The sequence below is a fragment of the Larus michahellis genome, chromosome Z (genome assembly GCF_964199755.1).
Source record: "Larus michahellis chromosome Z, bLarMic1.1, whole genome shotgun sequence".
NCBI classification, from domain to species: Eukaryota; Metazoa; Chordata; class Aves; order Charadriiformes; family Laridae; genus Larus; species Larus michahellis.
The window spans coordinates 71,592,127-71,606,670 of NC_133930.1; the positions used below are offsets into that span (position 1 = coordinate 71,592,127).

General features: G+C 51.4%; 1 protein-coding gene across 2 annotated transcripts in view; it reads left to right on the plus strand.

Moving 5' to 3' along the window:
* Positions 1-2,325: 2,325 nt before the first annotated feature.
* CORO2A (coronin 2A) overlaps positions 2,326-14,544 on the plus strand; it is a 59,225-nt gene continuing 47,006 nt past the window's right edge. The window contains exons 1-2 of one of the 2 annotated variants that reach the window (XM_074570543.1): positions 2,326-2,441; positions 4,096-4,344. The gene's annotated coding sequence lies outside the window, so the exon portion shown is untranslated. The remainder of the gene's footprint in view (positions 2,442-4,095; positions 4,345-14,544) is intronic. The other variant, XM_074570542.1, reaches the window with a different exon arrangement.

Here is a 14,544-nt window from a genome sequence, read left to right on the forward strand (position 1 = left end):
CCCCGGGAGCCACCCCAGCTGGGTGAGAGGTCCTCTGTCCATAGCTGCACAGATACCACTAGTGTGGCCGCAGTGGTGTAGCTCCTGCAACACAGAGCAGCCACAGCAGGTGCCAGCAGCTTGCCCACAGGTTGCAGTGCTGCAGGTGGTTTCTGGCTAGCCGTGGGCCAGTAGTGGTGTTCGACTGCGCTGCTGTCAGGCTCCCCTCCATAACGAACTCTGCTGTCTGCGGTGGTAGCTTTCCACTTTTCATTAATTTGCACAGGCTGGGAAGAGATGTCCAGAGGTGACACCAGCCTGCTCCTGGCCTGATTTCTGGCATGTAAGGATATGGGATGGCAGAGAGTTACAGGGCACTTTGCTCCAACTTCTGCTGTTGGATCCCAACAGAAAACACTAAGAACGGTGTTTTCTTTGGGGCTGCTGGAGGCCCTTTACCGAGCAGGACAAGTGTTGTGTGGAGCTGCTTTTTGCCACAAGCCACCTCTGCAGACTCAAACTGTCAGCAGCAGTTGCTCAGCCAAGCCCTTGCTGTTGGATGACCAGTTGAGAAGTCCCAGGAAAGAAGACAGAGAGTTCACCCCAATCACCGAGGACACCCCGTACAGACACCAGTCCCAGCCACGCCTTCTTAGGCTGGAAAGGGGAAAGGGCAGCAAAGCCATTCACTTTGTCAGCACCTACAACAGCTCTGAGGAACGGCCCTTGCGCATGACTGGCGTAGCTAGAAGCCTGCAGTGGACAGGGCTGAATGCAGCAGAAATGTTTTCCACAAATAACCTCAAACGAACACACCTTTATCCCCCCATCAGTCCTGCATGCAATCTTCTGCTGCTCAATCAGGGCTGGAGAACAGCGTGTGTGAATGGAAGCACTGGAGATCATCTGTGCATCCACACCTGACCTGTCTTGTACTTCTCTATGGTGAAGACGTGAGCATGGCTGCGAGTGTCTTGAGGTGTTCCAGAACTGATCTCAATTCCTGTAGGCAGGCCAGGTCCAGGACAGCTGCTGCACAAGCAGCCACGCTTTGTGTCCACAGCTGGATTGCCTCCTGTGCTCCATCCATGAACAGTGCTTCTCAACAGCTGTGTCTCTGCTCACCTCCTGGGGTTGTCCCAGCCTGGCACCTGGCAGCAAGGCATGGCGATCACTCTTGGGGGCTGCTAGTTGGTTCTGAAATTCGGCTCAACTTCCTCAAAGGATTTGGTGTGGGACTGCTCTTGTCAAAGGTCTGCTTTTCCTCCCCTAAAAGGACTTTGGGTGCCTGTAGGGACTGGCAGACTCCCATCTCACCCCCACAGAATCAAAGCACAGACACCTGAACTGCAGCATCCCACTTGTGGAGGACACCCAGTCTCACAGCCTTGTCGCACCTGCTGGCTCAGCCCAGAGCTGCCACTGCTACCCAGAGATGGGTGGGACTAAAGCATTGAGATGAGCCAGCTGTCTCAGGCTCTGTTCAGAGAGAACCAGAGTGGTGTGGCTGAGTGGGTGACCTGGACAAGTACATCTCCTCTACACTTTGACCTTGGGCATTGCTGTCTACTTGCCAAGTTCCTCACCCAGGTTACCAGGTGGGCTTGTAGTGCTGCCAAGGTACCAGCTGTCCCCAAAATCTGAGCTCTGCAGGCATGACAAGCTTTTGAGAGCCATTTGCCATCGGTGAAGGCCTTGCAGCTTTGAGCCCATATGGTCCAGTGTCTTTCCATCTACCAGGGACTGCTGAGCCAGCTGGAGGCTGCCAGCTGAGGCTGGCACCCTAGTACGTGTTGCAGGGGTGTGTGAATGTTCAGGGTGCAGCGCCCAGGACCTGGTGGTCGCACCGAGGGTACAGGAACCCACTGCCACGTCCACCGCAGCTCTGTGAGCTATGGCAAGGCCTGTGGGTTCCCTCTGCGCAGATGATGGTGAAGTGCTGATGCTGTCAGCGTGATGTCCTAGCAAAACCTTCACAGCGTACCTCCAGGCCTGAGACCTGGGAGACCCACCTGCAGCGGTGATGGTGACGGGGCACTGTGCACGTCGGGCCAGTTCACCCAGGGAAGGGAGGGGTGCTTGACCGCTCTTGCCCCCCGTACGGAGGGGCTCTCCCCACGATCGCAGCAGAGCGAACCCCACGCTTCCTGCGGCCCTCAGATGGCCCCCAGGCCCCGGGCACAGCCGCGCTGCCGGACCCGCACCTCCCCGGGGAGGCTCTGCGGAGCTCAAGCTTCCCGCATCACGGGGGCGGCGGGCACCCCCCGAGCCCCGCCGGCACCTCCCGGCTGCGGGGCGCGGCGGGGAGCGGGGCGGGGGGGGCGGGCCGGGGCGGGGACGGCGGGCGGGCCGGGGCCGGGCTGGCACTGCGCGGCACGGCACGGCGCGGAAGGGCGCGGAAGGAGCGCGGCTCCCATGCGCACGCCCTGCGCGCTGCCCGGACCCCCGCCGCCAGCCGCAAGGTATGAATGAGACCGGGGGGTGGTGGTTTGGCGGCGGGGGGAAATGGTGGTCGTGGGGCCGGGACGCGCCGGCCGGGGCACCTGCCACAGCCTCGGGAGCGGAGGGACGGGGGGGGGTCGTCTGGGGTGCCGCAGCCCCCGCCGGCCCCACCCCGCTTTGTGCGGAGCCGCCACCCGCAGCCGCGGGGACGCCGGGGGATGCGGCGGCCGCCCGGTGCCGCGGGCCTCGGGCATCCCCCGGCGAGCAGGAGCGGGGCTTCCCCGGTGGGAAGCCGGCGCTCGTCGCGCCATCCCTGGGCAGGATCCTCGCTCCCCTGCCCTTGGGATGCTCCTGCAGGTAACTGCAGGGGAGGGGGGATCTGTGCCACAGCCGGCCCCCGGTGGGACTCCGCCGGCCCGGGGAGGGGCGTCTGCAGCGGACCGGGCTTCGCTCCGAGGTGCGGGGAGCAACAGGGGCTTCTGGCCGAGTTGGGGCAGGTGGGAGCCAGCATCGTTCTGCTGGCCCGGGCATTCCTGCTGGCTACTTCTGCCAGCCCTGCTTGCCCCTGCAGCGGGTGGCATCTGTGTAACTTTGCTCATGGTACAGAGAGAAGCCTCCTCTATGTCTCTGACTGTGCGTCTGGGAACGAGTTCTTGAACCTGGCCCCTTTGTGCTGGAGTCATGGGGATTTGGGTGCTTGATGTCAGGGCAGGTCACGTCTTGAGCAGGGCACGATGACAGCCCCATAGACGACATCTGGGCCATGCTCTCTGGCGGCGGGGTCTCCTGGTGCCAGTTCCCCCTTCAGGGCAAGCCCTGGAAGGGCTCTTCCTTTCAGGCAGCGCAGCTTTGGAGGACTGCTTCTCCCCGTGGCTCTGGCTTTGATGCCACAGCTCTGTCAGGGGTGAAGGCAGGCTGTTGTGAGGGGATATGTAATGATGACAGCACTTTGCAAACAAGTCCCCGGTGGCCTGGGGAGGCCAGCTATGTGCAGTGTCTTGCCGAACGTTCATTGTTCACCCTGCAGGGAGTGGTGCCCTCCTTGCCTTGCTCTGGAGTGTGGAAAAACAGCCCTGCAGCAGCATCCTGGCTGTTCCTCATCCCCCACCGCCCCGTTCACTTACACCTCCTAAGAAGGCACTGTGTTTGCTGCAGTCCCTGTAAAGGGAATTTGCCTGGACAGGCTTAACCTCTTCTGGTCTCTTGGGTGCTCAAGGGAAGTGATTTCTGCAGAGGATTCGGAGAACACTTGCAGGGGGTGGGTGTTGTTTGCCTTTTAATCTTCCCAACGCAGGCTCCCCGGTGGGTTAACAAAGGAGCAGCCTGTGTAGCCCTGCTGTTCCCTTTGTTCTCCCACTGGCTGTGCCCTCTTTGGAGAGCTCAGATCTCTTCTGGTTTGATGAGAGATAGAGCGTGACTGATGGAGACATGCAGGGAGTTCACGTTTTGGTGTGAACGTTTCAGGAAACTCTAGAGCAAAGCTTCAAGAGGTGGGATGGGGGAGCTGGTTGCTTCTTGGAGACAAGGCAAAAAGGAGGCGTTTTCATCTGTGCTGATGTTGCTTGGTGAATTAGTGTTATTGCGGACAATCTATAGCTCCATCAATGAGAGTTATTTCAAATTCATTCAGTCCATTAGGCCATAGCAACAAATCAAATCCCGTTGTCTTTGTAGACCTGAGAAAAGCGAGGCCCAGGCTCTGGAGATGTTTGGAGAAAGAGCCAGACAATTCTGCTCCCTGCACCTCAGCTCTGCCCCGAGCTCCTCCTGACCTCTCTTCCTTGGAGGCAAAGCAGCTCTGCATGAGTGTGCCAGTTTTGCACGTCCGGGGGGAGAAGGGGACCGCTGCTCTCCCTGTGCCAGCTGCATTGCTCACCGCCGTCCCCTTGATCAGGCCGGTTGCTGGCTGTGTCTGCGCAGCAGGTGGGTTTCCTGACAGCAGGTCAGGATATCTCCAGATGTGGTGGGTTTCTCACTCTTTTTTCCCTCCTGGGTAATTTCTGCCTGTCTCTTGAGTATGTTGGTTTGTCCCCTCTAAGCAGATTTCTTGCTTGGAAAATGCCAGTAATGGATAATATTTCGAATGTTTCTGTGTCTGCTATGTTTGTTAGCAGCTGGATGGTGAGTGGATTTTGGGTTGTCTGTGTTTTGGTGAGTCTGTTTCTAGGTTGGTCGGCACTGGGCAGGCTGCTGGTCCCTGGAACCCATTTGTGGTGCCAGTGCAAGGGCAGTTCTCCCTTGCCTCTGGGCTGTCTGGACTGCCAGATGCGCAAGTGCTGAGAGGATGCTGTTTTGGGTGTGTACTCTTGAGTACGGAGCAGGTGCCTGTCTGTGAACTGCGTGAGCCCAAAGCACATGGGTGCTTCAGTGTTACAGAGACTTAGGGAGAGAAACGAAGGTTTTGGCAAATCCCCAGAAGTGACAGTGATGTTTTGGAGTGAAAGACAGCCGCCTCAGGCGCAAGCCAAGGTAGGTTTTATACATGACCTTGCAGGCTCCTCATCTGTTGTGGTCAGTTCGCTGCCTCGTAGGTTTTTGTGCTCCTTGGCCTACAGTGGCTGCACAGACTGAAGTCTTCATCCTACCCTGGTGGGCCTGGATTTCCACAGCAGGGATTTCAGTGTTGTGACAGCGTATGACAGAGACCTTCTGTGAAGAAACAGGGTAGAGAGAGACTGTCCCACATCAGTTCCCCACCATCTGCTCTTGGTTGGTCCAAGGGGACCTCAGCAGAATCCTGATCCTTAATGGCCAGACCCTGTCTTCCATTTTCATAAATAAACCTTTGCTAAGAAAGTTTCCTTGGAGTGTTTGCTTCAATGAAAATAACCCCCACCACCTTATCAGAGTATTCCCATCTGCCAGGTATAAAGAGCAGCAGTGTCTTTTGGTGATAAAATGGTAGCCGATATTGGAGTTGTCCAGTGGGCTGATGTCTGGGTGGCTGCTGAGGGATTTGCTGCTAAACCTCCTGCTCAGAGCCAAGGTGACCGACCGGTGGACCATCCTTGGTGAGGCTGGACAGTGTCTGCTCTTCGAAACAGCCGGGGCTGGCCGCCTCTTGGTGCCCAGCAAGGTCACAGACGGTCTGGTCTCTTGCTCCCATGGCAAGAAGACACCGGAGCGAGAATGCGGTGAGGTGTTTCACATGCAGTCATTACCTGGCTTCCCCGAAGTGCACGGCAAGCTGCTCTGGCTGCAGAGAGCTGACGGAGGCAAACAGCCTGCAGCACATAGCAATTACGCTGACGCGCCTTCTGCCTCTCCGCAGGAGAAACAGGAAAGATCTTTAGATCATCCAGAGGCTGTGTGGGCTGAGGGGGTTGGACACTCGCAGGGTTACACTGGCTTGCAAGCAGAAGCCAGACTGGCCTAGTATTTCCAGGGATTTCCCCTCTGCGGTATTACAGGCTTGCCAGCAATTCTCCATTTTGAAAATACACCCTGCAGGGCTTTATTAGGGTAATGCTGATGCTTACTATTTCCAAAGCACTTTGAAATTCACAAATAGGACTTTCTGACCCTCAGCCAAGGAAAGCCCTTTCTAAAGCTTGGAGACATGCCACTGCCTGTGGTAGGACCAATGATAGTGTGCAGCTCCAAGCCCCGTTCTCTCTTCCCCTGTTGACCTGCTCCCTGCTCTATTTCACATGGTTTCCCATTTTCCAGAGCACTGCCCAAAGTTTGGCCTGTCTCTCCCTCTTTCTTCTGAGCATCCTTCTGGTCTCTGGTTTGTTTCTTTCCAGTCTGGTGAGTCACTGTGCTCTTTATCTCTGTGCCAGGAAATATGGGCATTCCTACCTGCAGAGAGGAGGTCTTCTGCAGCGATGACTCTGCACTGCCTTGCTCCCTCTGTGGGACAAAGTCACTGAGAAAAATGATATGGAAGACAAAACAGTAGAAACTCCCAGCATTTGTGGTATTTTTATCACTGAGGTGGAGACAAAGTCCATGGAAACTGATTAGATAGCTTCCAGGAAAGCAGGAGAGGCCAAACTCCGGCTTGTTCTTCCCCCTGCAGCTCTTTGAGCTGTGCTTAAACGGCAGAGGGGGCAATGCTGGGTGAGAGCTCTTGCCAGGAAAAGGTGGATGGTCAATGCTCTCGAGGTCAGGGTTACACTAGTAAAGCAACTATGAGCCTTGTGGCTCCAGCCGCTGTGTAGAGTAGAGCGGGGACAGTCATAAAAAAAGTGGAGGCAGGAGCCAAGGCAAGTCCTGGCCTTACTCCCGAGAGCAGAAATTAAGCAATTATTCCTCTACAGATACCATGATTTAAACTCTTCTTGCAGGGTGCCTGTGGAGAGGGCTGAAATCCTCCTCGGGAGAGCCAGAGAACTCTGGATCCCATCCCAGGTGTTCTGGGAACCGCAGGCAGGGTGCACGGGTTGTGCTCGGTAGACAAGTGCCTTTTTCTCAGGCATTGTCCTCTCCCTGGGTTGGGGTATGGACTCAACGCCGCAGGCCAACGAGAGCATCTGCAAGCGCGGGACTGGGAGCAGTGGATTTCTCCCGAAGCTGATGGTCCTTCTCCAGCCTCACCTGGGTCTCGCTTTGCCGGGGACCGTTTGCACGTAAGACGTTTGCACGTAAGACATTTGCCAATCTGCCAAAAGGACCCTCGAAGTGGTCCTGCCCCTGAATGTCACCCAGCGCCATTGTCACACCGGTGATCTGTGCTGAATCCAGACATAGGCTTTTCACTGCCCTCTGTATGACAGCAGCTCTTCTCCAATCAGGTATCTGTGGAGTTTTGCATTCCAGGCTGTGGAAAGTTCGGCTCTGCCAGTGCAGTTCAGCTGTCAGTCACCTTCTGCATGGTTACGTGTGAGGTTATTTAAAACCAGTTATTTAAACCAGTGTTTCACAGTGTTTGCCCTGAGCAAGAATACACAAATCTTGAAAAATATAAAACATATTGCCTTAGAAAAACATAGCTACCATTTCAACTGAACTGCCAGCACAGTTGCAGTGCTCTTTTCCAAGGAACCTCACATTGATGTTACTGGGAACGCTGTCTGGTAACGTGAACGATGCCAGGAAGGACCAATCTTCCTTGTCATCCTCTGGTTCCTTCCATTCTATCTGGCTCCTAAAAGGAGCCTGTGCTGGCAACAAAATTACAGGGTAATAGGCACAGAGAACCCAGACAGGTCTTTAATTGCAATAGACAAATAGAAGAAGTCAAAGATTGTCCTGACAACGTCTACTTAAATGTAATTAGTTCACATTATTTTTCTCTGCCATTTTCTCTAATTTAATTTGAATACCAAAATACACATACACAGGAACAAAAACAAAATCAAAATAGCATTGCTCTGAGTTCCTGCTCTCATAATATTCATCTCCTCCTACATGTAGAGGCTCTTTTCCTTACAGTCAGGGAGGATCAGAGTCTCTCTTCTGACCCCTCCTGCCTGTGGTTATGGCTACGGCTCATGTTTCTCTCTGAATTTGCAAAGGTCTTGATGTCAGTAACTGATGCCTGAAGTCTTAATTGAAAAGATTGATTTTGCTAATGATAGCCTGGCATCCAACAGCTTCCATAGAAATCAATAGAAGTTCAGCGTCTCACAGTTTTAAAAATCATGACACTCATTTAAAGGCTTAATAGAGATTGAAGGGCTTGAGTTTACAGCCCCTTGCATCTATTTCAGACTTGTGCCCCTCACCATACATTAAGCCCTGTGCAATAGCGATGGGTGTGATACACCGTGCCAGGCAAAACAAGTCTTGGAGCAGAAAAACTAACCCCCTCACTGAGATTTTACAAGTAAAAAAGCTCAAGTGGAAAGCTGACACTTTCATCTTTCTTGGCGTCCGGGTTGTGTTTTAGTGAACTCTTGGCTCCTGTGGAGTTGAAAAGATCAGAAGCCTCTTGTATCTTTATAGATAATGTATTCTTCAGTCTGTCTGACAAACCATAATGAGAGTCAGTAGCTGGAAGCAGAAGTTATTATTTGGCAAAATAATAAGGCAGTTGTGTTGTTAGCAGCAAAGAGGAGCAATCGTGGGAAGAGCTTCCTGGGGTTATGTATTGCTAGAAACTTGAAGAGGATGACCATCTAAATAATGTCACTCAGTGCAGACAGCAGTGTTCTCTGGAAGCAGGTGACACCTCTCAGCCTGCCATTAGCTGAACAGCAGCTACCTGGCGTTTTTCAGAGATTTTTTTCCCTGGGTTGTCACCCCCAAAGCATCCTGTCTCATCATGGTGGAGGGCATACACTCCTCTCTCCAAGCCCTCAGCATGTTCTGCTGGGCTTTGCCTTTAGGGCAAACTCTTGTTCCCCAACACGACAGCTAACTTTCTCTCCTGAGTTTTGTGTTATGGTCACTGGAGGGATGACAATTAGAAGGCAGGAGTCCTCTCAGCTGCTTTGGACATTGACTGTAAGTGGAGATGGACTTCACTGTCTTTGCTGGAGTTCTGGAGAGGGACAGATAGGTGACTCATCCTCGTGGAAGCAGAGCACTGTGTAGGACCAGTACCTGCCTATGCAACTGGTGTGTACTGACTGACTGAGGTCATGGTTATTCGTCAGACAGGGGCTTAGCAGGATGGTTTGCTGCCTGCAGTACCTCCGTCTTTCGAGATTTTCAGAATTCATGTGGACAGGGCCCTGAGAAACCTGGTGTGATTTAGATTTCACCAGAAATTTGGGCTACAGACCTTCAGAGGCCCCTTCCAGCCTAAATTCGCCTGTGATTCTGTGATGATAGAAGTGAAAACCTCGTAATGATATTAGGAACCAAAGTTCTAAGGAGTTAAACCAAGGAAACCCATAGCTAAGGTCGAACTGGAAAGTCTGCCTTGGTCCTATCTCCCATACTTCGTTCCCAATGCTCATGGAAAGTGTTGAACTTGGACAAGTGGTGAGAATCCATAACTTTCTGCAGCACACATATCTGCTTTACGGGTCCATCCACTTGTTGTGGTTTAGGCTGGGCTGGACACTAAACAAACAACAGATGCTCTCTTTTTATAAGGAGAGAGACTTGTAAGGGAGAGAGACTTGCGGGTTGAAGAGAAAACTAAAGCTACTTTAATGAAATATTAATAATAAAAAGAAAATAATAATATTAATAAGAAAATAATGAAATACATACAACATATACAACACGTTATCAAGCTCCCAGCGTGATGAACACATCACCGCAGGCACTGGGGAAGCCCCAGACTGGACTCAGTGACAGACGGGAGCTGGATTCTGGATCTGGGTTCAGGAATGCATGGATCAGGATCAAAGGCAGACTAACAGAAAGAGTCCTTCTCAGACACCGGCCACTGAAGAAAGAGGCTGACCCCTTTGATCCCTCCGTTTTTATACTAAGGATGGGGCAGATGGGATGGAATACCCTGTTGGTCAATTTTGGGTCACCTGTCCTCTCTGCTCCTCCCTGCAGGTGTGACCCCTCTATACTTTTCCGCTTCCAACCCTCTAATGGGGCAAATAATGATGTTAGCTGACCTTGGATGCTACAGCAATAAGTGTAAGCAAGAGCCTCTCTGCATACTATTCTCTCTGCATATTAACTATAAACATCAGGCCTTATCTGTTTATAGAGATGGATACTGTCTGAAAAATATGCCCTTAATTTCACAGAGTGCTGTTAGCTGAAAAGTAAAATTACTGACAATAAAATTGGCTCTGTTCTATCTTAAACCAAGACATGACCGGATGGAGGCAAAAGGATGTCCTTGAGTATATTGTGATCATCCTTGGCGTTTCAAAAAACATTTCAATAAAGATCATTTTGCTATTAGGTTTTAGCTTGGGGAATCTCTTACTGTTGAGGCTTGGTTTTGGTGCCCAGCCCTTTGTGGGCCCTTAGTGGAACAGGACTTCTTAAACTTAATTAAGAGTAGATCTGTTTGATGTGTAAAGAGGGAACTGAAGTGACAATTTCTCTACCTTCTCTTTCTTTCAATTTTGAGAAACCAGTGAAACCAGTTATTATCTTGCGTACGGTTTTGTGTTTTTCAGAAGAGTTTTCCAGTGTCTCACCTATTCTTCCTTCCCTGACAGCATGAACTTGCACCATGAACTTTTCTGTGGCTTCATCACAGCTTGTGTCTTGCATATAAAAAAAAATATAGCAGTGTTTATACTTGTGTTTCTGCGTGTCTTGCAGTCAAGCTCAGTTGTGGGGTTCGGCAGATTAATGGCACAGACACCACATGTGGCCCTACACGGGTTTCACACACCTTTCACTGTGGTGGGGTTCTGCTGCCACTGGTGCCGCTGGCCACTGGCAGTACAGGCAAGTGATTGCATGGGGTCTTAGTCCGTAAGTCTGGAAATCTGCAAGTGTCTTGGACTCCTGCAGAAAGGCAAGCCTTCCCCAGGAAGTTCAGGTCTTTATTTTGAGCTCTTTCTAGAAACCTTTCCCTTTCTTTACTTCCATTATCTCACCGTGTCATTGTCTGCTGTCCTTCCAGTGCCTGGAGTTCCCCGGCATCGTGGGGCACCCAGGGTGTCACGCAGGGCAGCGGCAGCGCTCACCTGCATCCCCCGAGCCTGCTCGGGGACCCCTCCGTGGGACTGTTCCCTCTTGCTGTGATCTGTGGCTGAGCAAGAGCTGGGAGCACGGTGCTGACATTCCCCAGGCTCTGAGCAATCTGTAGAAGTTTCCTGGAGCCTGAAGACTTTCTCGGGTACTGAAAAGTCCTGGATGCAGATGTAATTTCATGAATGCATATAAGATACCCAGAGAAAACTGCATATTCAGCCAGGTGCAGTGTGGCCCACTGTGTCCTACCCAGTGCTTTTCTTTTCACTCTTCTTCACACAGACAGTCTTTGTTTTTGCTGTCTAAGGCATGGAAATCTTGTCCCAAGCTGCCCGGCCTGCATTATGTCAAGAGTTCAAATGCTGCTTTAATTCACAGCCAGACTTCAAGAGCTGTGCTACCTTTCTTTTTTTTTTCTCCTTTTTTTTTTCCTTCCTTGTTTGTTTTTTTTTTTTTTTTTCTTTCTACTGGCACTACGAAAAGATCAAATACTGTCTGGGTACATCCACAGTGCAGCTGTGTCTTGAACGCCTCATGCAATGCTAGCTTTCTGCAGCTCATTGAGGATGTGGTAGTGCAGAAGAGAAGGCAGAGAGGGACAACTGTTTAGATTGGAAAAGGTGTGCCTGAAAAGGGATATGACATATAGCCTTTGACATATGGTATGATGATGGGATGGAGAGTTCAGATAGGGAGTGATTGTTCCTCTGTTTATCACTACCCAGGAACTACAGGATACAGATAAACAGTGGAACTCATTGACACAGGATGTTGGGGATGTGGTTCAAGAAAAGCCATTAGATGAATCTGCAGGCGGAAAATACATTAGGGCTGGCTAAACAGACAGATAAGCCTTTGGCTCAAAAAGTCCCCAAGGCACAGATGCCCAGAGCTGACTCAAAGGCAGAGAAAAGGTCAGCTTGTCGGTGTGGATATCAGCTGTGCTGGAGAAATAGGCTGGCATGGAAAGCAGCAGTGGTAGAGGGAGAGAGAGTGAGCCTGTAGCTGGGAGCTCAGCTGGGACGTGGCAGCTGGAAGGGTTGGAGAGAGGGGTGGTGCAGAGGGACAGAGCTGGAAGGTGATCAAAACTCGTTTTGGAGGAGATATGCAAAGAGGCTGGCAGGAATGAAGTATGTAAGAAATAAGATGCTGTATGAGAGGAGAGGCTGATCTTCATCACTGACAGATAGGAGGTATGAAGAGGGGGACTGGTCACAGTGGAGAGCAGTGATGCTGAACGAAATGATTAGAGATAGAAGAACACCCAAAACCACGATGAAAGAGCAACACTTGGTGGAGAAGAGGTAAAGAAAATAGTCTATCTGAAGACAGGCAGAGCTGAAGGTCAAACAGAGAGGGATGTCTATGGAAAAGTGTCTGTGCAGTGACTGACTTCACCCATCTGTTAACCATAGGCACATCTACAGTGCAAGAGGAGTAGACCTGTGGAGTGAAAGACGTGGTACCAGGACTTCATATCCACAGGCATTTTGAGCATTTTAGTTTGACCCCGCCAGTCCCATTAGCAGATGGAGTGCACTGGGTTCTGATCCTGGAATGATTTTAGCTTCATCTGGAGGGAATCCTGTCTGCATGTTCCGAGACGGTTTTGCAATGCAACCTGGAGTGCAGTAAATGGCAGCAATAAGGAGATTTGCTTCGAAAGCGTGCTCCCAGTCTGAACCAAACGCTACTTCTGGCCACTTCCACCGATGGATTCGGTTCAGAGTGATGCCACTGGTTTCCCAGAAACCGTGCATTTGCCAAGCCCAGTGTGTGAATGAATGGGCACAGAATCTCACTTCCCTGGCAGGGAAAGCATGGGTAGTCTTCCCACTTAGTCAGCATCAGTCAAAGCCAGGCTAAGAACCAAAAAGAGCAAAACTGAACTTGCTATTTCTGCTCTAAATGGTGAATGGATATTAAAACTTGCGATGCGGCAGAAGAAAGCATTGGCTGTTGTGTCTGTAACACCTGCCTTTGCCTTACTCTCTTGCTGGCTTGTCATGCGTTAGGTAAATGGGGCCTGCTGTTAGAGAGCTCGAAACTGCATTAGGAGTTTTCTGGAGAACAGAGAGATGTCAATTCTGATTTAATGAGCCAGTCAAAGAGAAAAGCCTCAACTGCAATCATAAAGCAATTCTACAGGTGCTGCATGGATGTGGGAGAGCTCCCCAACATTTCCCTCTTCTGTGGGCCCCTACATGTTTTTTGCATGCAGGTGATGCAGCAAGAGAGGTGGAAAAACTCTGCAGCTGTGGGCTTCAGAGAGGACCTCTGGTGCTGCCCATCACCTTTCAAAGAACAAGGTCCTGCTGCCATTGCTCCCAGAAGGACAGGGTCTGTTGGCCTTTGCTTCTGGCTCACGATGGGGAAACCCACAGCTGGTTCTTCTCTACCCCATGGTAATAGGTGCCCGTGTCTTTTGCTGACAAACCCATTTACTATCAGCAGGATACAACTCCTGGAAGGGCAGTTACAGAGCCAGGCTCTTCTTGGCAGTGACAGTGTAACAAGGAGAAAAGGACGCAAGCTGCGGCTGGAGGGAAGTAGGTCAGACGTTAAAGAAAGCTGCATCCCCAGAAGGGCGGTGCAGCCTCGGGACTAGGCAGGTGGAGGCCTTCATCTTGGGGTTTTTGAAGGCTCCACATTGGCACTGATTGAGAGCTATGGGCAGGTTCACTGTGAGGCTGGACTGGAGACCACCAGACGTGAGGTGTCCTAGACTGTGTCCTTGCATCGGTGCTTGTGCTTTCCTGCCTGCACAGTCAGAGCCTGGTTAGTGCCCCAGCTCTGTAGCAGTTTCCATTTTCACCTGGTTGATCAGACTCTCAGTTTTCCCAGGTAACTTTGGAGATGAGATCCTAAGGCCAGGCTTAGTCTTGCTGGCTAGAATCTCATCTAGTTTCTAGCCTGTGGGCTGGTTAGTGTTAGTGCACAAACCTTCAGTCATGGTGTAATGTGGTTACAGTAGATCACGTTAGATGTGAGGGCTGTATCTTCAGGCATTCAAGTGAAGAGTGTAGCCTCCAAACCTTCACAGAACTCAGGAGAAACATCTGCACTTGCTGTATTTCCACCACCTTGCCATCCTGATGGTCACTTCAGATTTCCTAATGCATCTGTGTCCTGTTGGCAGCTAGGCAGAAGAGGTTTGGGAAGCACTCGGGCTAGACCTGTAGACCCCACTTGGACTCCTGTGGCCAACTAACAAAGGTCTTGGGATTCCCTAAGGGTGGCTAAACCCCCCAAAGCTGTTGCTCAGCTTTGCTTCAAGGAAGGCCTTCTGTACAGTAGCGTGTAACCGAGATACCCCATCTGGCAGATGTCTGCAGGCATGCTTAGACCTCACGATAAAGAGCAGTGGGACCAAGCATCCCTAGTTTCCCAAACAACATGGCAGGCTACTGACACCCAGGTCCATCTTTTTGATGGGTAGCTGAACTTGGGTTTCAGAAACTCAGAAGCCGGTTTGGCCTTGAATGGCAAGAAACTTCTAGCTGTGAAATAGGAGACCGAAAGCATGGTGTTCTGGTTTCAGGAGAAACTGCTGAGCTTGCAGAGGGTCAGGTGATGAGTTTTTCAAGGCTGCCTTTCTGACAAGAAATGTGG